General features: G+C 44.2%; 1 protein-coding gene across 1 annotated transcript in view; it reads left to right on the forward strand.

The window, feature by feature from the left end:
* The window catches only part of SYNPR (synaptoporin), an 82114-nt gene that overhangs the window by 826 nt on the left and 56127 nt on the right, over positions 1–25161 (forward strand). The gene's annotated exons all lie outside the window — the stretch shown is intronic.

Below are 25161 nucleotides of genomic sequence, written 5' to 3' on the forward strand. Positions count from 1 at the left end.
GGGACGTTCCTTTGGGGTGGCCCAAAGGCGGTGGCTATGGGGCCACCAGCGGCTCCGCACGTACCCCACGCTGTGCGCCCACGGCTCGAGACCATTTTGTCGTTCAAGGTGCTCGCAAACCTTGTGAGACGGGGGGCTCTGAACCACCCACCTTCCGAGGTGATCTCTTATGGGGGCCTTGGGCTCCTGACGGTGGCTCTTGCATTGTGGTCTTCTACTTCTGTGACTTCTCCTGGTCACCAAATGTGAAAACTGCCTTGTTCCTGGTGGAAACCCACAAGTGAAACTCCCCCGAGTGTTTTGTCTGCACACCAGGTGTGTTTGGGCATGTGCGTGCATGTAAACATATATGTAAGCACATATGTAAACAGAGCTCTTCTGATGCTGCTGAGAGGTCTGGGAGGCCAATAAGGAAGGAGGAAGCCCGGGTGTAGTGGGCTTCAGTTTAAGGCACTCTGAGAAATTGTTCTTTTCCATTTCTAAACATATGCGTGCGGAGGATTGATCTCTCTGTTGTGTGTGATACCCTGGTCACGGCGTCTCAGAGTCATGTTCTCAGGCTCGAAAAGCTCCCTGGGCTCCCCAAACAGCAGCTCTCCTCGTGGCCTCGCGTTGCTCCGCTCTTCGATCTCCTCTCACCGTGTCTCCTGGCTGCCATCCCGCTCCACCTGCCCTCTCCGCTCGCACGTAAACGCCTGTCTCTCCCTCAGACCCGTTTCTTTGGATGAGTTACTGCTTAAACTTAATAAATAAATAAATAAATAAATAGAAAGCCAAATGCTCCAGCAGATTCGGCAGCTCTCAAACTGCGCAGCAGCCTCGCAGCCTTTGGTGCACTTGATCAGAACAGTCAAATTACACTGCTAATTGCTGGATTTACAGCTGTTTCGTTTCAAGTGTTAAATGATGTGTGAGAGGGTTTTTTTTTCCCCTCTTTTTTCCTTTTTTTAATGCAAAAAGTGCTGATGACGGTGGAATTTATTAAAAACTGTTCTTGTTAGCACTGATGAGTTTTTCAGAGCTTTATGGGAATAACCTGTCTGAAGGTGTGACTGGTGTTGTGTTAATGGTGTGAGAGCTGGGTTGAACACAGATATTTGCTCTTTTATGTAGAGCTTTGGGATTTGGGAAAGTGAGTTCAAATAAAATGATTATTATCTTTTGTGGGAGATTATTTGAGGTCTACAAGGGAGACCTTGTTAACTTATGCACTTGGAAGTGCAGAAGTCCCTTGGAAAAGTTACACTTTTTTAGGCCTGGTTCCCAGAAAGCCAAGTTTTGGATTTCTAGTGTGAGAAGCAAGCAGGGTAGGTCACAGAGGTGGGGAAAGCCCTTTCTGGATCACCTAAAAAAAGATGAAAACAGACTTTTCTCCCCTTTACTGTGTGTGTACTATCGCCCATATGCTGCTTGTGTCACCTCTTAACACCTCCCACTTGAATCCCAGCTCGCATCTGCGGAGGAGCGGAGCTGCTGGCCCTGGTTTGGGATCCCTTGGGATAGGTGGGATCAAACCGCTCGGTGAGCGTGGTGGCCTTCCCTTGGGCTGGGGGAGATGCTCTGCTCCAAGAGGGGCCTGGAGATGCCCTTGCCAAGTCCACCCTTGGGCTTGCATCTCCACTTTCAGGCGCTTTCGGTAGGGCCACAGAGAAAGCAACTTGTACCCTAATTTTAGCAGCATGGCTGTAGAAGCAAGTGTATATTTTTGGGAATGTGGACACATCTGGAATAGCAATGGGGTTTCTGGGTGGGAAGCTATGAATCCATTGCAGAAGCAATCTGTAGGTGTGCAAATTCCAGCTTCAGACACAAGTTACAGGTTACACGTCCCTGAAGAGCAGGGACACTGTCCAGTCTTTTTTGGCCTTTTGTTTTGATGATCACCCAACATAAAGAGAGAAGATGCTGAAATAAGCACTGACTCTTCTGAATATTCATGAAACTGTAATATGCTTTTATTTATGGCTCTTATGTGCTTTGTAATCTTATTTTCAGCAAAGTAATTGGATTTAGAAACGGTTAAGAGACAACAGTGGTTCAGGCACAGGAAAGATATAGGAAAATGAACAAACTAGTAACAATTAAGCAACAGAATTATGTTTCCAGAAAATTCAGACTTCGGCCCCAGTCATATTGTGTCCTTGGAGTATTTATGTCCAATTCTGTGTTTGGAGAGTTGCACACCACTGTACAAGCTGGGTCTGTGGTGGTTCCAGTTTTGAGTCTCTCCTGCTTCTTGGCAAGTGCTGGTGGTGGGATAAGCTCTTTAAAAGCCATTTTTGTCCTTGCTTCCCTTAATTCCCTTGGCTGTTCTTCTCGAGATCTTTGCATGGAAAGATGGTGTGCTTCTGATTAGCTGCTGTGGCATTACAGTCATTTGCAACTGGTTGCAATGTCAGGGACACTATTGCAACTTCTCTTGAGAAATGACTGTCCTGTACCTGTCCCTGACAATAACGATCGAGGAAGGGAGAAGGAAAAAAACTATTTGTCTCCATGTGTCTGCCTGGATTAATTTCAGTTGTGTGGCTCTCTGGATGCCTTTAGAAGGAAGTTTGTTAGTTGTCTTGTGTGTGCTGTACAGAGCCTTTGCCTGCCTAGAGACCTACAAAAGGAAATGAGCTGAAAACTAGGGCACCTAGACACATGTATCTGCAGTGTGACACGTATACGAAGCACTGGGTACATACCTGCAAAAATCCCTCTGCAAATACGGAGGATCTCTATGGTTAGGCTGAGGTTCTCAAGGACTTTTGCTCTTTCCTTGCAGCCATTGGCCACGGGCAACATTTCTCCAGCCCAGTGCGAAGCATCCTGACGCTTGTCGGGTTTCCGTGTAAAATAACGGGAGCTGCAGGATCCTCCGTAACACGTTTTCCCGTAATCCACATTAAAGAGCGGAGATGCAGAAACTCCACCGTTGGCCAGGATGATCACGTTGGTGATGACGTGCAGGTGGTGGTTTTAAAATACTCCCTGCCCCGGGCACAAGCTGACAGTCACCTGTCTTGTCCCTGTCTAGGCTGACTTGAACACAGTGTGGGGACCCTTTGGACACAAAAAACATATGGATAGCTCTGTTAGGGCTGCTTGTATTGGGACAGAGGCAAGTCTTACAGATTGCAGGACCAATTTTATGGATGTGTTTACAGAAGTGAGTCATATCCACCCCTTATTCTTGTTGCTGACAGGGCTGTGCTGCTGCTGATTTGCTGTTGTGTTGCCATGTATGTGTCTGGGAGGGGTTTTATAGCTGTGGTTTTAATCTGCCAGTCGTGTGGCAGTCTTAAAAAACCCCACTGGGGCTTTCCTTGTTAGGACGATTTGGAGGCAGACATTAGGATGCCTGACGAACCCCAGTGTGTCTAAAGAGTTGCTTTAATTCTTTGTGCAAAAATTCCATCTCAGGCCTTGCGTGACTGCAGATAATCACTAAACATGAGCATCTTTTTGGGATGTGCCAAAGATTTCCAAAGCAGTCCCAGGCATTTGGACAACAAATCTCCATCCATCTCTGATGGAAATTAGACAACTAAATTGCCAAAGCAGTTTTAGAAGTTGTGTGTGTGTCTGTATGTCTTCTTGTGCGTACGTGAGCCAAAATAACCCTCATGCATGGCTTCCTTGCCTTCATGTGATCATTTTTTGTGAGCCAGGAAGAAGAGCAGGCTGTTACTGGTCTGGCAAGAGTCAAGCTTGCTTGAATTGGAAGGTTTAGCACCCCTTGCCTGGCAAACAGATGCCTTTTTGTAAGGCAAAGGGAATCTGAATCTTGAAAGACTGGTAATAAGTCTTGTCTTTTTGTCCTAATGCTGATTGCTCATCTGGCCGTGGAGCACTTTTGTTGGATTATATTTGCATGCATATGAATGGTCATAAGTAGCTGAATGCTTCCAAGTGTGTCCTAGAAAAGCCTAGATATCTTTAGATGATAAAAACAAAACAAAATTTTTTTAAAAAAGAGGTAACTCTTGCATGAGACATTTGTGATCATCAGTTTGCTCTATATAGTCTTGAAATGTTGCAAAGCGTTTGAGCCTCTCCATTGCACTTGCCCGTGCTTGCTTGGTTTTGGCTGCTCAGAAGGTAGGTGCCTGCTCTGATGAGCACAGCACGTTCTGACAGGGCTCTTCTGGGGATGGAGTGGGATAATCTTGCTGGATTAGTCCCCAGCATGGACACCTGCATCTTCACCCTCATATTGTGAGAAAAGCCTTAACAGAAACATATTTGCTGACTACTGATGCTGCGTATGCAACACCAATATCAGATGTTGTGTTCAGTGTTCAGCCCATCTTGGTGTGTGGGATACGCAAACATAATTAAAATGTGTTATTGATTTTTTCATTTGTTTTTTTTTGATATGTTCCTTGGGATCTAGGTATCTAAGCCTTTTTGAAAACCTCACCCTGGTTGCTGCCTCGAAGATTGTACATGCGCAGGGTCAGGTCAACAAAACATGTGGAAGTTAATCAATAAATGTAAATCCATGTCTATGGTATTTTAATATTAGAAAAATAATTATTATGTAGGTAACCCTTCTCCATAAACCATCATTAACTGGATTTCTCATAGGCAGATTAGCATAATGCATGCAAAATACACCTCGGGTCTGAGCAGACCAAAATTGCCACCGCAAAACTGCAGTAGGTGACCCCAGAGCGGTGTCACAAAGGCCACAGGGAGACTCATTGGCAGATTGAGGGCTTGTTCTAAAGTGCTTTGGCTGGTGACATTTTCTTTTCAATATCCTCAGTGGCTGAGGAAATAAAACCAAAGCACTGCTCATTTTGCAGAAGCCCAGGGTACTCCATGGAGTGAGTTCACCTCATCGGGTTTGAATGGGGCACAGATCTTGTGCTGTTGGAAACTCTGTTTGACAAGTTGCTCTTACTGTGACAAATGGAGACCTGGACATTGCCATTAGAAGACAGGCTCTGTTATGCTATTTTGCAAACTGACAGGAAATATCCCATAAGGTTTCATAGTCACCTTGAAGACAGATGTGAAAGTTGCATGTGGCACTGTGAGTGGCACTGGGATAAAGGCAATAGAAGCAGTAGCAGCACCAGTGTGGTTTCCCTCTTGTAATATGGGGTGGTGTCCTTCAAGCCTTGGCTTCTAGGAGCCTCGTGATTCTCAGCCCTTTTGCTTTTACACCATAAGCCCTAAAGACCAAAAAAACAAAAGACAGATGAAAGAGCAGCAGCTCTGTTTTCTGGTCTCGTGTTTGTCTGCAGATTGCCTGAAGCTGGTTGTTCTCCCTGTCTTTCACGTGTAAATCTTTGTGCCTATTTTTTCTGGGAACTGAGAATTGTCCTAAACTTGGCAGGTCTGAGAAGAACTGTTAAACTGGTTTAAATGCTGGCAAGGAGAAAGAGTTTATTGTTTGCTAATATTTCTTGAATGTCTGGAAGTTCAGCCAGAAGTTCAGAGTGGCACAAGAGTGGAAGTTCAGAGTGGCACAAGTTAGCCGCATTGTAGTTTGAATGTTGGTATGTGTTTCATTTGGAGATAAAGGAAAAAAGCTGTGGATCAGGAGGTGATCCACACATCTTCCCTGAAATGGGAGCCGAAACGCGCTCAGCGGGCGGACTAGTTGTCTGTTCCTCATGCTCTAGCATAGAAAAGCGAACAACTTTGTTGAAGAAGTGAGAGTCAGGAGACTGGTGAAAGATGGACAGAGGCTGCTTGCAGGATGCTTTTTGGTGTGTGCTGCTAAGGTCTGTGGAAACAGCTTCCAGAGCTCTTCAGAGAAGATCGGCCTTTATGAATGTTGTACTTTGAATCTTCAATACATCATGTCCAGCAAACAGCATTTCTTCCAGTAACTAACTTCTGGAGCGCTGGGAGACAGAGGTCGTCAAATAATCTGCAGTGGTGCTGCCAGGAATGCCTGCCGCCTTCCAGATAAAAGGCATCTTTTGTCTGAAATGTGCTTGCATTTGCACGTAGGCTCCCATTGTAATTGTAAAAGACTTCATTTTAAAAGGTTAGTTAACAATTCCTTTAAATCATGATGCTTCTCAGGCAGGTTGAGCCCCGAGATGACTGGGACTGGGTATAAAAGAATTATGTAAGATTGCCACGTGTGATCAAGAAGCTGTGCTGCAGAGAGCAGGAGGTTTTTTGGATTTAGATGCTGCTTCTGTAGAAATTCCTGAATGAAAGTGGTGAAATCTGCTTCTGTGGAGTCACGCTGTCGATGGCAGAATCAGCTGGCGCTCTGAGGACGTGGCTGCTCTGAGCATTAGGAATAGAAAATGGGGAGAGAGACTCATTAATGCTAAATTTGATTATCCATGCAAACCAGGTTTCTGTGAAAGGAAGAACAAAAACGATCTGACTTCCAAACTAGCAAGAAGACATGCGGTGGTAGAGTTCTGTGCCATTAGACATACACAGTTAGAGCCTTCTTGTCAATTTTTATGAGAGAGATGTTTCAGTCATCACTCTTGTAAACCAGCATCTGCATAATTTGAGCCTTGGGTTAAAGCCCTGCGTGTTGACATCTCCAGATTCAGATGATGCAGTTAGGGGGAGGACTGGAAGTGCTTGTGATAAAATGCTTTCAAACGGTGGAACCAGCAGTCCCGGAGTTAGCTGGTGTTTACTGCGTGTGACCCCGAAGGGCTCAGGAGTCCTGAGCAGTGATTGAAACCTGCCCTTTGCTACGGAGGGAAGGAGCCTCCTGCTCAAGCAAGCAGAAAAGCAGCAGGGAAGTGCTATGCTCTCCATCACACCTCTGCAAGGGCAGCTTTCCCCTCCGGCATGGTGTAGAGATGGTTGAGTATTATTTTGGTCCTGGGGTGCAGTGTAGAAAACATCTCTTGGCCGTCCATCCGTCTGTCTGCAGCTGGCCGGAAGGGTCTCAAGAGCTTTTACTCCTGGGGGAGATTTGCAAAGTGCTTTAAAGAACACAGGGAAAAAGGACATACAGTGTGGAGGTGCTGCTTTTAAGGTGTTTGCTCAAAGTGGCATATGTACTGCAAAGTGTGACACAGTTGCTAAGGTGACAGCTTGCTTGCTTTTTGGCTAAGGCAAAAGAATACTGAATATAGACAAACTGCGAGATTTTGCTTTGTTTCATTTGCAGTCCTATCTTCTGGTCTTTGCAGAAACTTCATGTTTGTCTCTGGAAGCAGCGTTCGCATGTTCAGGATACTTCATGTCTCAACTTAGAAAGCTAATATTGCTCCCTGTTCTTAAGGAAATGCTTAAATCACATGAAATCATGTCTCTTTTTTCAGTGAATGTAATTGTGATATAAGTTATGGCATTAAAATGGTTTGGTAATAGGACTCAACCAACTAAGGAGGAATTTTCCAAGAACCTTTCATATAAACAAACAGTATTAAATGTTGCCTCATTAGCAACCTGTGCGCATCTGTACACGTGTGTCCCTGAGCAGGGGTGACATTTCTGTGTATTCAGCTAGCAAAAATTGTAGGGCAGGAAGATTTCAGTAGCTTCTTGCGAATTTTCAGAAGATGGGAGATGTATAGTCCCAGGCCCACTGTTAGAAATAAATCTGACTTGATGGTCTCACAGAACTCCTAGCCTGTCAGCTTGATCTTCGTTCCATGAGAAATACTGGAGTCTGCTGCAAACAGCCTGGCTGAATATTCACTTAGAAGTGCATGAAAAGCTGAAGTACTGAGGGTGAAATTCTGCCCAAAAAATCTATCAAAAAGAAGTCCGGTGTCTAACATCCTCAAGAGCATCTTCAAGTACATCACAAGGTGATCTATAGTTGCAGTTCTTCGGTAGCTATTTGTATTTCAATAGGAAAAAAAAAAAAAAAAGAAGACTTTATTGAATCTGTCCTCAGAAACCTCACTTCTCCTGATCTTAATGCTTTTTCCTGCTCCAAAATTTCTCAGGTAATGCAAATTTGAAGTATTTTTCACTTGAAATGGTAGAACTGGGCTCAAAATCTTTGGGCACGTGCATCTTGGGTGCTCCACACGCCACTACTGAAGAAGCAAAACCTTCCTGGCCAGAGCAGCCCAGAGGACAATTTCCCCCTTTCCAGGGAATTCCTCTGGCGGAGACAGCATGACTATCGGGATGCCTTGGGGAAAGGGATTTGGAGACCGTGGCGGTCGCTTGGAAGTGACAAGTCCAGCGCTTGGCTTGCTGCGAGTCCGGGACTCGCCGCGCTGTCCTGCTGCGCATCCCTTGTCCCCATTTGCCGCATCCATCACGTGGAGGCTCCGGTCCGAGGGGATCGCTGGCCGGGAGCGGGCAAGGTCGCAGCTCCCCGCTTGGGACCGCGCGGGTACAGCCTGCCCAGCCCAACGGGGTTCGGTTTGATCCTGGAGACTGGCTTCTTATCGCAGCAGGCGTATGTTGTTTTACACTGGAATTGAACAGTTTTTCCAGGCTCTTTTTTTTTTTCTTAAGAGACCGAGCTTCAAAACCTTCCCCTCAAACCAAAGCAAATGTGGGATTCTCCCTGCTGCCAAATCCTGCAGCTGATAAATCCAGCAGAGCTCTCCCAGTTGCCATCGACAAGGGCAGCGAGCGTGCTGGAGTGGAATTAGGTCCCGGTTTGCTAGAGCACGCCTGCCAAAAAAAATTAAACAATGGATGCCTTCCTGTTTAATTTTAATATTTTTAATTCAATTATTTGCTGCAGCTTGCCTTTGATCTCAGCGAGCTGATATACACAGTGTCTTTTGTCGTGTTGTAGCAATATTCCCCTTTAATCTTGCACACTGACGCAGGGATGTGTTGGAGTATGAATCAAAGCGCAGAAGATGCGTGCTGTCAAGTACTGAATGCATCACGAGCCGGTGACCGGAGACATGTGGACAGAGGGATTATTCATGAACAGTTAGTGCCATCTCGCTAGAGCTGCTTTTTGAACATATTCTATCCCTTTTTTTTTTTTCCGTTTAAATCCACTTCTGTGAACGATACAGCGAGAAAAGTTTAATTAGCAGAATTACCATTGAAAGGTTTCAGGCCTGGAGCTGAGCTTGGTTCACGGGATCATTTTCAAGCTGGACAATTAATAACATTTGATTCCCTCCATCAGAAAGCAGAAGCAGTGCTGGCCGGCCCTGCCTGGGCGCAGGGCACATTTATTGATTATTCCCAGCCAACTGCACAGTTGGAGAGCGTTTGGCAGGCTGCTTTTTCCCTCTATACAGAAATGCAAAACGTGCGTCCCGGGCACCGAGCAGTGCTCAGCCAAACGGCTCCCCTGCAGCTGATCTGTAAATGTGCAGAGGAGCCTTCAAATGCAGATACGGTTACGCACCCTCTGCTCTGCTCTGCTGGTGACGGGCCTTTGATGACAGGAGCAGGTAAGTGAGCTAGAAGCATGCGAAGAAAGACACAAAAACGACCTTCCTCATATATATATATATATATATATATATATATAATTATTCCTTCAAGTAATTTTTATCTAAATATCTTCTGGAAACATTGTCATTTTAGTGAAATAGTGGATAAGAAAAAATTTTGATGGAAACCACAATTTTTGCAGGAGACAGTGGTCTGGACATGTTCTCCTCTCTGGGGGCATGTTTGTATTGTAGTTCATGATTATAGTTTGTGCCTGGGACCCTTTTTTTGGGTCAGGTGAGGAGTTTTCCTGAGGTGGCAGAGCCAGCATAATGCTCCAGCAAAGCTGGCTCTGCCGCTCTGCCCCGCAGCTCGTGGCAGTCGGCTCCGCAGCGAGGGTGCCCGTTCCAGCCCAAAACTGCAGCCCGCGCAGATTGCCATGCCCTGGGAAAGCGGCCCGGGTTGGTTTTTCCAGCAGGCTGACATATGCAGGAAAAGCTCGGCTCACCGCAGAGCGGAAAAGTGGGAAGCGAGGAGAGGTTTGGCTCCCATGGCCAAGCCAGCCCGGCTGGCCTTGCTGCACCGTGAAGCGGAGAAGCTCTTCTGCTGGCGATGGGTCCATCAAATGCTTGGTCATGCGCTGAACACGTCCTCTGCTTGCACCTACTTCTATTTATTTTATTTATTTTTTTCCCCCCCTCTCTTGGCAATAGCTCCGTCATCCCTAAAAATAGTTCTCCGTCATCTTGTTTCTGTGCTCATTAGCACTGGCCACCTGTGGAGGTGCTGCTGGTTGTTCACGCTGCCGAAAAGGCTCTTGTGGAGCTGGTAGATACTTTTCTGCACCAAAAAAGTAGCGGCTCAGCAATGATCCAAGCCGTGTCATGGGACAAACAGTTCCCCACTCTTTGCAGCTTACAATAGGAGCTGTGTGTTTCTGGGCAGCCCAGAGGCCGGGCTCTGGTGCCCGTACATCGCTCTTACGCCCACACAGAGATTGCTACACAAGTGCCATCAAGCCTGGCTTGAACGTTAGGATGAAAGTGCTTGGCTTAAAAGAGTTTTTCTGGGGAATTTTACACTCCACCCTGTGACGCGCTTTGGGATGCGTTCAGCTTTCTCTGTTGAATAGGGCTCCAGATGATGGCAATAAATTATCATAAATTAGAATAGATTGCACTCTTCAGCATCTCTACATCTGTCATTATGTTTCTTTAACAGTTCAGTTTAACATTTATACACACTCTGACAGCAGCTACTGGTGTGTATGCTATAAATATTGGCTAGGAGAAGACATTAATGGCGTTTAGGTAAACGTTTGATGCCGCTGCGATTCCATCCCATATGGCGGAATGTGGTGAAACCGGATCCGAAGTGCCATGTATAGCGCCGTTGTGTTTGCTCTATGCCAGTCCTCTGGATTTTAATTCTGTATTTCGTACAGTTCTGGACTATTGAGAAGAAAATGGGGTATTTCCCTTTCACTTGAAGAGCTGGTGGAGATATTTTCGTATGGACCAAAAGCATTTCTGCAATAATGGTACCCTCTGGGGTAATGCCTCTCTCAGTTTTCCTCAAGTTTACGGGTTTTATCATTGCTTTGACTGGTTGCATTTTTCTTCTGCCTCCAACCTCAACTTTCCTCTGCGTCCTGACTCTTGCAGAAGGAAGCGTGTTTGCAAAACCACTAGCAAAATCCTGCCCCCAGAAGCAAAATCTTGTCTCTGATTATTTTTCTTTGGACAGCTCGTTGTGCCTGTCTGAGCTTGAGGCTTGCATTTATATCTGTTCAGTGACGCTGTAAAGGAACTAAATTGCCTTTAAAGAAAGGCAATGCTTACGTTTGCCTGATGCTAAAGAGACTTAGCCCAACTAACATGGTTTCTTGGTGAGCCTTGATCTGGTGAAGAAGGATTCAGCCCTTTTCAAGCTGAAGGAGAAGGTGGACTCCAGGGACCAGCTTCAAAACACTTTGTTATTGGGGCACATTACTTTTTCTGGGCCTTTTGGCTCTTTGGGACAGGCAGTAAGACTTGTCCTTTCAGACATGGACTTCCTTGCCATCTGGATAACAGCACAGTCCACGATAGGCCCAGGTTTCTCTGTGATGCCCTCATAGGAGCTTGATGAATTTGAGAAAGGATGCGCTGTGGGAGGGTAGCAGTCTGCATCATGAGAATATGGCCCTTGACTGGGGGACTTCCTTAATTGTATTGTTTTACTTAGCTCTGATCTAGATTGTGAAGATCCTTGTGGGTGAAGGGGAGAGAAGGAAGCCCTTTTTCTGGAGTTGGTTTCGTCATTTTTCAAATACTCCTTGCGTCCCTTCAGGAAAATGGAGATGTGTTGTTATTTTTCAGGTTAACCTGACAAGTTTTAGCTTTCACAAATGACTGATGTTCATAAATCCTGATGCTGCTTCTCCTGGGCTGCTTCCCTGTCCCAGTAGCAAACCCATTCCCAGTCCCTCCTCTGTCACCTGTACCTGGCTGGAAGGCCACTTGGGGCAGGATGGGAGGGAGCTTGCAGTTCTTGCACTCCCATCATCACTGAATCTCAGAGTTTAAAAATATCACAAGTGCAAAACATGAACGTGAGTCATACAGAAAACAGCCTTCATTCCCAATGGAATACAATATTGTAGAAATACATTTTTCAGACATTTTAGACGTTGCTACCTCCGAGGAGGGGGGGAAAACATCTGAAGTGTTTAATCGTAAATGTTGGTCTCCTCTTGTCAGGCCTCTCGTACAGGAGGTGCCTAGTAAATGCTAATAGTGAATACCCTGCTGGAACTAAAGCAGTCACGAGGGTCTGGTTGACCTCTGAACAACAGGGAAAAAGCAGAGAAGGCTCCAGCTTGGGTCAAGATGCTCCAGTGATGGCAGCCAGCGATACCCACCTGACTTGTAGAGAGCTTGGTCCTTGCTTTGGACCCAAGTGCTCAACTGTGTCTAACATGCCTGGTGTTACACACCATCTTCTAGCTGCTGGTGCCGAGGAGGCTGCGTGTCCCCGGGCAGTGTGCTCAGCACGTGGTGCTGCTCTTCCTTTTCAGTCCTTGTCCCCTCTGCCCCTCAGCAGCTTGGAAACTGCTTGGAGGTTTAAATCTGTGTGTATTTTGGAGCAAGCATGCACTAAAATGCATGTGCATTTTCCTGTGTTTTTAAGAGATTAATATTTTAAAGGTTATTTAATACGAAAATGCTGAGAATTATTTAAATCTGAGACATGAAGTGGAGATCAGAGGATTCTTATAAACCGTTGAATGAGTCAAAACGCATGAGCAAGCATTCTTCAGTATCAGTGATTGACAGGCTTTTCAGGGAAGTTTTTACACCTTGAGTGTCTCTCCTCCTCCTCCTCAGGCTCTGTGTGTGTGTGTGTACATAGGTCCAGGTGGGCACAGTGCACACAGTGCAGACCCTCATCCCTTCAGCCCAAAACGTGGGCTTTTGGGAATGTCAGGGCTCCACGAAGTCTCCTCTCTGGAGTCCAGTACATTCCACCTTGATAGCAATCCGCTGTGGGAGCCTAGGAAAGCAATGGGAGACCTGGTCCCACCAGATGGATCTCATTTGTGTTGCTGTTTGGAGTCATGATAGGCAGCAAATTGAGTGGAGCCTGAGGCAGCACTTTGGTGCCTGAAGTTGGTGCCTGATGAATTCCCAAGATAAGTAAAGCGAGAGCCTGCCTTTGCTTTTCTCTTTGAGCAGGCACACGAGGGTTAGGTGGCCTGTGTTTGAAGAGCCGATGTGAAATGAGCTTTCAAATATTTCCTTGAAGTTCTCTTAATTATTTCATTATAATGGTAAGAAACAAAGCAGAAGAATCAATACGCCTAATTATTACATCTAAATGCAAGAGAAATTAGCCAGTGAACTCTCCCTTCTCTGGGGAGGATTAATCTTCCCGTGCTCCGCTTCAAATGTCTTCCAGAAAAATGAAAGGCTTATCACCCAGGAAACACGCGGTCCTAATCACCCAGGTCTGCACTTGGATTTTCCAGTGGTGAGGGGATTCTTACTTAGTTGATCTTCTGAAGCCAAAATGAGATTGTTTTTGCTTGTGTTCAAATGTTTTGGTGGGAGTTTTGTAGCAGGGCGATGCGTTGAGTGACAAACACGAGGGATGCGTGGACAACATGTAACCCAGCGAGGCCTCCTGGGCGACCTGCTGGGCACCAGGCAGGGCCATGGGGAGGGAATGACTTGGATCCTGGAAGCAACCCTGTCCCTGGGGCATCTCTGGGGCATCAGTGTCCCACTGATGTGAGTGCCCTCCCACTGAGCTCTCCCTTTTACGTGCACACTGTGCAATACCCACTCCTTGGGTACCTATGGGAGACTTGGAAAAGATCCCATTTTTGTGTGCCCTGGATAGGAATAGCCATGATGTTGCATCCTGATGGGGTGATCTGATCCTGATGGGATGTTGATTCTTAATCCTTGAATTAGTTACTGAAATGAAAAGGCAAAAGTGTGTCCTGTGTTTTAGGTTTAGTAAATTCCGGCTCCAGCTCCTTGTTGTTGGCTTGCACCAAGCTGACAACTTTTTTAATGTTTTCTGTTGACTAAAATAAGTCTAAGCTGTAACACAGATGTAGGATGGTTTCAAATAGAAAGTGTGTAAATATATTGTTATATAAAATGTGTTTATCTTAAACAACAACCAAATAAAAGTCTAATTTCCTTCAGATTTTGCAATTTGTCCTCCTACAGGAAAACTAGGTCTGTAGCTACTAGAATGTATGTCTCCAAAATATTACCCCATTCTTGCATGTGCGTATCATGCCAGGAAGAGAAGCATTAGGTTTATTCTTTACTTGAAAACCCACCTCTGTGTAAAGGAGACTCAGTAGCTAAAAGATAAAGTCCAGATTTAAAAAAGGACATTTTGTGTAACATTGGGGAAATCAGCCTTCCAGTTCACAAACCGAGATGACAGCTCGCTGTAGGGAAATACTTCATTCCATCAATTATTTTGCATTTTTGGATTGCATTACTCATGGCAGTTTATTAATTAGTTTGCATTTTGCATTGTGTCTTAAAAGTAAAAGGTCTTAGTTCATTATGTATCACCCAGCACCTTTCTCCATTCCCAAATTACTCTTTGAGTCCTGGTCGGGCCCCCTCTTCCTTGGCTGTCGAGCTGATTAGCTGTGGTGATGCTGGCCGGAGGGCATGGGATGGGCTACTGATACACCACCTGATTATGTGGTCATGGAAACTCCCTGGAGGTAAGACCTCTGTTATCAAAATAAATTGGGATTTTCTGCAAACTAATGGTTGGTGAAGCTTGCACTAATGCTAGATTCTGCTGGATGATGCACTATGGAAGCCAATTAGCCTTTGCTGTGATAAGCTAGGCTTTGATTAAGCTTTTCCAGCCTTTCATTGCAAGAAACATGTATTACTCATTGAACATGCAAATGCGTTTGCAGTGTGTAATTATAAAATTTTCTAAAGGAGTGACCTATTTTAAACAGCACTTTTGTTTCACTGCTCTTCCTTCGCTGCGCTTCCCAACCCAGTTGCGCAGTCTAATTCAGCAAACGTAATTGGCTGGTTTTAGGAGTTAAAAAATCCCGTTTTTAAATGTTTTATGCTTCGAGTGTGGAATATAATGAAGAGGACTGTGGTGGGTCTGTAAGCTGTGCACAGCCACGCTCCGAGCCCTGTCCTCTGCAACGAGTTTTGGGAAACAGGGGACCAGTGATGCTGCGATCCACCGTTTCAGCCCATTTAAGAGCGATCGCATCCTGATAATGCTGAGAATGAATTATTTTCCTGTAGCCATAGGCAGAGATGACTTTTATCCTGCTGAGTATGCAGCTCGTTCCACTTGACAGAATTCAGTTATTGATCCAATTAGCTCCCAACCTGTTCACAGAGCGAGTGGAGATGAAACAATGTAATTAAAATTGATTACGGTGGTATCGTGTCTTTGATCCTTGATGCTTGGGCTTTGGATTTGATGGCTGGCCTTCCGGATCTGAGAACGGATTGCATAGAGCATCAAGCAGTTAGTATATTTTCACACTCCTTAGGAATACATTTGCTGTGGTACTTTCCCTAGGTACCATCCTGTTGTATCTACCTAAGTATCCTGTTTCTTACCTGCTCGTGCTAGTTGTAGTCACTTCACCTTATAGATTGTCTATATATGTATCTCATATATATGGCTTTTTTTTTTTTTTTTAAAAAAAAACATTTAGGAAACAGAAATTTTGTTTCAGATTTAATTCCTAGCCATTGTACTTAAGTTTAATATAGAAAATGTATTCATCTGGCTCTAGGAATGCTTATTTCTAGTGTCTTTAATGTATTGCATGCCGAGTCCCAGGGAATTCAGGTTCCCTGTTCAGAGACATGTACTTTGGGACACAGGCGTAATAGTCCAGGAATGGCCTATTTAGTGGTTTCTGACTGAAGAGTCTTACAAATTCTCAAATGGGAGCAGAGGGAGTTAGAATTTCAATTCTGCAGCATTTGATATTAAACAGAATTTTAAAAAAATCTTAGAAGATTTAATTCTTTCCCACTCTATCAATAGCAACTGCAAACTTGAGCATATGCTGTAGAATAATGGAGGCAAAGCATCCTCTTACAGAAAGAGCACAAGTGACTTTTTCATCTCAGAAAATTAGCAGAAAGGATTCAATTCTTAGCCAAGTGCAGCTTCTGATCCACAAGCTGATAAAATCTGCCTATTAGCCACGAGTTATTTTTCTAGATTTTTAGTTCATTCTGTTTTCTTAATTAAAGATGTTGCCGTTCTCTTTCAGTCCTTTCAGTCTGTTATGTTCCATAACTAGTATGTTTGGGGTAAAAAATGGAAAAAAATCCCCACCACCATTGCTAGGGTTTACATCTGGCAGGTTTTGAGCTGTTTATGCCTCAGAGCCAACAGAGTTGCTAAGCTCTTTTTTATCAGGAGTAAATCTAAGGAAGAATACCATCTTTTATTGAGGCCAAATTCTGCAAAAGTGGGATTTTTCCCAAAAGGGATGTGTTATTTTATGACAAAAAAGTATTAAAAAGAATTGTTATATTGAAACCCTTCATTGTATGGATTCTGTGTGCAGCATCCCAGCACATCTGATGTTTTCACGCTGGATTTTTGTATTAATCAGAAGTAGAACTGCACATTTTATGCCAGTGTGGAAGCATGTGGCCAATTCTGAATCTTTTCTGTAATGGATGTGTGTCTGCTTAGGTCTTGCTCCACTCTGCCCTAATTGCTCTGTGGATTAATGGAAAGTCACCAATTTCACGTGGCTTTCAAGTGTTTTAGGTGCCACCAGGTTTTCCTAGTTATAACAGCAGCTTCTCCCAGAGGGAAGGGAGAACATCACTTGACTCATTCAAAAGCTCAGGGAAACGTTCTGTTATCCAGAGAGATGGTCCCTTTTGGTCCAACAGTGTGGTCAAAGAACGAGCTTTTCTGCCAGAAATAGCAACCACTGACCACACGGGCATTACTTCCTAAGATCATTCTATGATGTAAGAACATTGTGACTAAAAAGCTTAGCTTTTCAGCATTACAGTGACCAAGAAAACCTCTTGCTCTTAGTTCAGTTGCGCATGATGTTTTCTGCACTTGCTTGCAATCCACTCCCAAGTCATTCAGACTGTGTCCAAACCAGAGTTTCTGTGAGATCATCACCCCTGGGAAAGCATTAATGGTTTCAGTGCTATCTGTCGAGGGGCAGAGTAGCTGGCACAAGCAGGGCAACAAAATCTATTGGTTGTCATGGTGCAATTAATGCTCATGCAATTTGGCGCTGTCTGTTTTTGGCTGGTGTATTTTTTGTTTGGATTTTACTGTGTTTTGTATCCTGACATATTTTGTATCCTCTCCTTACAAGTGGAGGCTGTTTGGCCCTATAACACAGGGAAGGGTGTCACCAAACCACGCTTGCACAAAACATTTGCAGACTGTACTGGTGAGCTGCAAGCAGGAGACACCTCCAGAAAGGGTGAGTTTAGTGTGAGCAGCACGTAATGGTTAATTTGCAAGCAGAAAACTTACGCCTTATTATTGACCATACTTTGAATCATCCATACCTGGCTTTTCACTATCCATTTTAATTCCTTGCACCCTTTGCTTTCACCCTGGTTTTCTGCGTGTAGCCATGAAGTGCATGGGCATTCGCCCATGTCTCATGGTGAAGATTTCAGTGCTTGAAACAAGATTTCTAGAAAGGATTAATACAGGGTTCACATGATATTGATGGCATGTTTTGAGGTTTTTGTTATATGTTATTGCTTAATTTGCAACAGCGAAACTTAAAGATTCTCCAGCCCATCCTTACCAATGCAGGAATTGAAAGGAATCTGACCGTTTGGATATGGCAATAAAAACTTTAGCCCCTATAAAATACTAAAATGCTTTAAAGCAGTCTGTTTGTTACAATTTTATGTGTGTGAATGCATAATACATAAGAGAACCTTTGTCGTTTTGATGTCAATGATTTATCCCAGAGCTGTTTATCTCACAGGGTCTTTCTAAAGCTTTTCTAGACCATTTCTATTTTCTCTCAATATCTGCTCCGACATGTTTTACGTTTTGGAGTAATTGCCCTATACTAGATGAAACACTAACCTGTCATCATTTTTTTCCTTTCATGTGGTAAACTCTGGGAAGTTAAATGATAAATTCATGGTAAAACAGCAGGAATGTGTGATTGTTAACCTTTATGTCACTGCTTTGCATAGAAAATGGCCTTTGTTCATTTTCTGCTAAGGAAAATATATTGATTTGCCTGTACAAGATTTTACCTTCCTATGCCATGTCATTAATAAACATAGTATTTCATAATAGCCGTATCATCCTGTCTCTCTCTGTTTTTGGCCCGAACTTCATATTGATTTTGTTTGTCATTAGGTTGAATAGATTACAATGTTCTACCGTGTTATAACACTGCTTTTGGGTGCAAGTTGTGACTTTTCTTGTTTGTGTAGTAGGTGGAGTTCATGGATCTGGTGAATTCCTTAATCCAAGATACCAGGATACTTTCTGCTGAAAGTAACACATCTCCTGGCTGAAGGAGGACTTGGGGGAAAACAATTGCAAAGAAAGTTTTCACAAGAAGAAGCATCTGATATAGGAGCTCGCCTAGAGAAGCAGGGTAAAATAAGAGCTCAGTGTATGCACTGGCAAAATCCTGGTGGAAAGCTGTACCGTGGTGTTCACAGCCTTCCTATGGGCAAGGAGTGAGGACTCGGTGTGGGGCTGTGCTGTTCTCCACAGGATTTGTATGGACATCTCTGAGGAGGGATAGGTCGCTGCTATAGAGGTTGTTGGACCTTCTAGCAGAAATAAACTCAAAGCTTTTCAGAAGCTGGGAGCAACTAAGGCATGGTTTGTAGAGAAGCTGCTTCAGAGCATCCAAATAGCCAGGTTTGGTGTAGTGGGACAATAACAAGCCATTGCTAACATAAACCTTGACCTTCATCTGCTGGAAGTGACCTTCTGGCCTCCAAGTGAGTGCTGGAGTGCAGCAAAGCCTGCAGGAAAGTCTCGCCACATATTGATGCGGCAGTACTGGGCCTGTTTTTTAAAAAATAATATGTTTACTAATAATCTGAATTCATTTTAACCTTCTCTGACTGTGGGCAGGCATCACGCAGAGCACTGTAGGTAGGAACACCATGTATTTCCTTCGGCCCCTTCGTTTTTACTTTCTAAAGGTGGACACTGCTGGCAGGTCTTGTTCCTGAGAACTTGCTTGGAGCTATAAAGGTTATAACCACCAGTATTTTCCTCTTGTTTTGCTATTTTTTTTTTAAAGTCAAAGCTTGTTAAACATGGGCAAAATGAAGATCTGAAGGGAAGAGAAGCCAGGAATGCTAAAGCGAGAGAGAGAGCAAGTGAGCGCAAGCTCGCTTGGAAGTGTTGGCCAAGCAGCTGTTCGTGCCTCCTATTTAGCATGAATGGAAGACATAGCCCTCATTAAAAATGGTAGGTAGCAGCTGCACAGCCTGGGCTAAGGATTACCAGATGGTTAACTGTGATTGACTTGTCTCCATGGAGCTCGGTGGGGAGGGAGGAGTGGAAGAGCTGAAATGTGATGAACATGCTAGGTACACAATTTTTTTTTATATATATATATATATATATAATGAATGTGCCAGATTTGTTTACATGCTTCTTGAATAAAATATGGCTGCTAGTTTGACTTAAGACAGACATCTTTAGTACATGCTATGTTGCAAAACCTTGCTCTTTTGATTGTAGGTGTGATGATTTTCCCCCTCCCTCCCCAGTGCTGTGATACAGCATAAAATAATTGGTTGACAGAATGTTGATTCTGCAGCACGGGGAGGATTTGCACAGATGGGAGTCAAAATATGTCTCCTTGCCTTATGCTAATGCCACCGCAAAGGTTATAGAGAAGTTCAGAGCTGAATGAGGCATCCTTGTGCTGCTTTTAGCTGTTGCAAAGTATTAAAAGGTGGTACCTGAAGAAAGAAGATCTGAATCCAAGTGCTCCAGCTGTCTGCTCCCTCTGCCCCTTACAGGGTAAGGGCTTATTAAGTGCACACTTAATAAATGCAGTAATGCTTTAGACCGCTGCTTCTCCTTGACCCGTGCCCATCTTGGCCAAAGAGGGTGATTTTTCAGCCTTGTAAGGGCCTGTGCTCAAGAAATGTGAGAGCTCACAGATAGCTCTAAAAATACCGTGGCAGGAGGGTGACACGCAGACACGGCTCTGAACAGGATCTTCTCGTGTGGTTTGGCCAAAATTTGAAGCAACTGCCAAACGATTGGCACTTGTGTAAGCAATATGTTCTGCAGAGGCCCTAGCCATATGTGGGGGAATTTATTCAATGTATCATCTATTCTTGGAGGTGGCTGCGAGAGAGGTCTGGATGCGGGCATCGGTCGGGATGATAGCTGGGATGGGGGGATCATGGAAAGTGTCTGCTGGCTTCCTGACCTCAGGAAATGAATGTCCTGTGACTTGATTTTCCTTCCCCTCCCTCTGATGCTGACCCCTTTGCTGAGGGCAGCAGCTCTCGGGACATTTTTGGAGGATTCCTGGAGCTGTGACACCCCAGCCGTGCAGCTGGTCTAGTGCAAATAGTCCCGTGGGCTTCCTACCCTTAGCTCCAAGCGCCTGAGAGTCCCTGACTTTCCCTAATATGCAGTGGAAGGTGAAAAATGCAGCTAACTAAGAATAGAAAACAGTAATTTGGAAAGTAATATCTTGGCATGTCTTGAGGAAAAAATAGTAATAGCAGCGAGTAATTTGGAAAGATGAAGATAAATATTGTATTTGAGGGAAAGTGTTGCCTCCAGCTGAAGGTAGTGGGAGATGTTAATTGTGTGTCTCTTTATCCTCTAAACTGAACATTTTTACTTTGTGTTTTCATTTATTTTTAAAGGGAATTAAAAATATGTCAAAAAGATTGAGGTGTCAATTATGCCAGCTCATTCCCCCAGATTTGGGTGTGAGGGGAAATTGTGACATGAATTTGTCTTCATAAATGCACTATTTCCCAGAAAATGAGACTTTTGAGCTCATAACACTTAGTGCTTTCATTATTCTCACCTGCACTTACTCATCGTATATAAACACAGATAAAATGGTAATCTGAACTTCCAATACTGAAAAGTAGATGTTTTATTCCATCATGTTTTGGGATTTTTGTGTGTGTGAGTGATTAGGCAATACCTCCTCCCTTCCTAACATAAAAAAACAACCTGTGTCCTATGGGATATGCCAAAGAAGTGGTAAAATCTTGAAAGCAATGATGTAAAACCTCATTACCCCTAAGACATACCGGGAGGAGCTGAAAGGAACATGTGGGCCTGGGGATGGGACCCCAGCTCCCTGGCTCACCGTGTTTATGGTTGGAGTACACCTATGTGTTGCAAAAGAGCTGGCTGAGGACAGCTTCCTTTCTGGTATTTGTTTTTAAATCACCTTCTGATAGCAAAGAAAGGTGCAAAAAAGCACGGCTATGGTGAGAAGAAAAAATCCGTGCAAAACGTGTCATCCTTCCCGCATTTTTTTTTTTTTGGACAAATCAATATTTTTGAAGGGGGAAACACTCCAAAAAAACACCCCTCCCTCCCCTCCAAAAAAAAATCTTCAGAAAATTCCTTTCCAGGTTCATCAGGCAACAGATTGCTTCATTTTTAATGGAAGAGAAAATGTCCAAGAGGGACCCCGTAGCATAATAAGGGAATTAATGGCAATTCTTGAAGTTCAGTCAGCCAGTCCGTCACTGTGGATGGAGAAAGAAACTGGACCTATTTGGTTTCAAAATAGCCCAGTTGTTAATAAGCATAAGTTGTTAATAGCACGTCACTGAAGCTGCCCTTGAAGGTTGGTGTCCATGGTCATCTTTTTATGTATCGTTGGCTGCTGCGTGTTGTAGTGCCAATAAATGCCAAGAGAAGTATTTATAGTGGATTGCTGCTGCACAGCGGTGTGTCCTTCTCGTGCAAGGATGCTCAGTGCTGCCTGTGCTTCTCTTCCTCTTGTCTTTGCCATGCAGTGTTTTCATCTTAGCAGACAGCACATTGGTAAGTGCTTGATTGCAAACAAAAATATCTGGCTGCCCTCATGAACAAAACAGATACATGACATCTCCATGTCAGTCCATCACGGAGAGCTCTCTGCGTGACATTTTCCCTGCAATATTTGTAAGCAGGCTTTTTGTCCCCAGTAGCATAAACACTGGACCAGGATTTGTGTTTGTGACTCAAGGCCTAGCACTCTGTACCGAGAATAACATTTCAGCATGAATAAAATCTCTGTGACAAAATGTCAGGTGACTACAGCATCCTGCCTTCAGAACCGCTAAATTTGCCTCGGATAGAGTGTGATAAATTAGCTCTTTGGCACTTTCTTATACACGTATAGTCTGCTTTATGGGTGCTTGGGTGACTCACTTGTACCACATAATGTAAATCAAATATATCTTCTGCTGGTTGAGTGCTACCTTGGATGCAGACAGTAAAATCAGACATTGTCTCTTTAGGATGGCAATTGTTAAGCTTAATTTATGAAGTTAAAAATGAATTCTAAAATGAATTATTTCAACTGGTATAGAAAAACATATAGGTTTTGTTTAAACTAACTCTGTTTTTTAAAAGTATAAAGCAACATCAAGCTGGCTTAAAAGAGAGCACATCCATAATGTGCCATTTTGCCTTAGTCAGCTTAATTAAAGCAGTGAAATTTTGCCATTTAGCTGCCACAAAATAAGACGTATATATGTGTATGGAATATGTATGTATGGAGAACATGCATATGTGTGTACGTGGGTATAAATATGTATGTGTATGTACATAAACACATGCAAATATGTAGAAAGGAAGCGAAGGGGGTGAGTGCGTGGGTGGCTGTAGCAATCTGGATTTGAAGCATCGGCTTCCAGTTTGCAACCTGCACCAAACCTTGCTGGGCAGACGTGTCGCTCTGGTGCACGTCGTCCGTCTGACGCGGCAGGAGAGGTCTGGAGGCTGCTGCCTGGAGGCTGTGTTGAATCGTGCCCGTGCTGCACAGGTCAGTGGCAGTCTGGGTGTTCCCTTGGCCTCCTTCCTCGCCCTGGTATTCACGGTTTCAGTTGGATGCAGCTGCATAACCTTGAGAGGAGCCTGCAGCTGGAGAGCAGAGACTTGCTCGGCTGCGCTGTGGTACCTGCCCTGCGCGGGGGTTTGTGCAGAGATGAACTAGTGCAGATGACCTGGTACTGCTCTCTTGGTTTGTGCCATCCACCCAGCCCTGTATTTAGACCTTGATTAGCAAAGGAAGCAGGCAGCAGCTTTCATGTGCATGTGTGCCTTGTGTGTCTGCACTTTTGCTCCCCAAAGCAGCCTGCCTTGGTTATCTGCATCGGAGATGGGAGGGGATGCTGGGCCCTGATGCTCCCTCTTGGGATGCATTAAAACACGGAGGGATCCGTAGCGTTTCCTCACATAGAAATGGGCTTCAGGACCTCACTGCCAAAATGCATTGTCACTTCTTGTGGCACCCTCTGTGTTCGCACAGCAGGAAAATCTCCTTGCAGGGGATTAGAGGGTTTAGTTTTGCACTGTGTGGTTGAACTGGTTAAGCTGCACTTGGGTTACCCGCGTGCCTGAATATCTTGATGAATTTGTCCTGCCCTACAGCATGTGCATGTTCTGCCAAGAGTTAATTTATGTTTTTAAATATCTGAAAAATCTGAATAAACTAACAGAGTTGAGCAATTGATCTGGATTAATGGGGACCAACTCTATTAGCCTAATACAACACTAATCTGATTCTGAGCTGTTAGCATATTAAAGCTGCTTAATTATATGTTTGTTTGACACAATGTAGTAATCCTGTACGATATAGGTTATATTGCTGCAGCTCTTGACTTGAAATGACTCACCATTGATAAAAACACAATTAAAACCCTTCAGTAGGGTTTAGTCATTCACTTCGCCCTGTGCGTTGCCTTGAACTCTGTGCTGAAGTGTGGCTTGTAGTAAATGGTGCAACCAGCCTGTCCCCCTGTGTTTATAGGTGGGGAGGAACGGAGTGTTAACACTGCTCTTTAACACCCAGCTATGCAAGAGGCAAAGGAGAGGGTTTGCATATGTAGTGAGTCCATGTTGGAGCTGGGCAGTGAATCGAGGGCACCTGAGTCCCAGTCACTGATTAAATTATTCCTAAGAATCTAATAAAGGAGAAGGCCTGGAATTACTTCCAGACTAACCATGTGGGTAAGGCATGGGAGGCTATAGCGTTTGGATGTATTTGGGTGGTTGTCTGGTGTTGTGCAGTATTTTCCACCCAGTCTGGATCCAGCGATGCTCCAAAAAGTGGATGGCCTCCTCACATCTGCTCCTTGTGGAGAGTGAGAGAAGGAGATGCCAAAGCCAAACAGGACACAAGTCCTCTTGGCTCACTTGAGCCCGGCTCCTTTGGTGCTTAAGAGGCCTTTTGGGCAAATTTTTTGGACAAATTTGTTTTTTTTGTGAGCACTGTTCCTGCAACAGACCCAATCCTGGATGCAAAGTCGGGACATTTCTGTGTCACTCACTGTGCACCTCCATGTGCTGCTTTTTGCAGCAGGAGGTGCAGTGGGGAATGCACCTCTGCAAGGCAAAATGTGCAATTCCTTGTGGAAACACAGCGTCTTTGTGGCTCAGCAGAGAAGCAGAAGGAGGTGCAAAATACATAATTCATAGTGATGAATTTCCTGAACACACTGAGATCACTACTGAACATCTTACCAGAATATTTCAGCTAATAAGCTTGTCCTGAAGCTGCATTTATCACTTCTGGTTTTCAGACTGCCAAATCTGCAGTTTACTACTCTAGATTACAGCTTTTTGATATCTCATACAATACTCATGAGATTTTGCAATTCTAACAGGCAAGGTTGGAATGCAAATTTTGCATGTTTAAAATCAATACAAATCAGAGGGATTTTACTTGCAGCTTTGCACTGAATTACAAACTTAAATATTTTTAAATATAGATGACATTCTTGCAAGGTTGTTGGTTTTGTTTTTTTTTGTTTTTTATTTTTTTAGCTTTGGCTTGAAGATCATAGCTTAAGCTTGATGTAACTTAAGCGTTGACCATCCAGAGTGGCAATAGTCCTGTAACAGATGACATATAAAGCAATGTCTTTAAAAATGAAAAGAAAAAAAGGAAAAAGCCTTTCTGGTCTTGCATCTGTCTCTCAAATTCAGCATCTGCATGGCCTAATGAAGCATCTGCAATAAAAATCAGAATCCAGGGATTGCCTTCCATGAAAATGTGGACAGCAGCATCCCTGAGCCTAACAGATCTGATCACCAGTGATGATGTTTTCAGTGGGCATCATAGGGGCAGCCCCAAGACTAAGGTGCCATGGGACCAGCCGT

The sequence above is a fragment of the Tinamus guttatus genome, unplaced genomic scaffold (assembly GCF_059628265.1).
Source record: "Tinamus guttatus ecotype Peru unplaced genomic scaffold, ASM5962826v1 Tinamus_guttatus_pri_ptg000307l, whole genome shotgun sequence".
NCBI classification, from domain to species: domain Eukaryota; kingdom Metazoa; phylum Chordata; class Aves; order Tinamiformes; family Tinamidae; genus Tinamus; species Tinamus guttatus.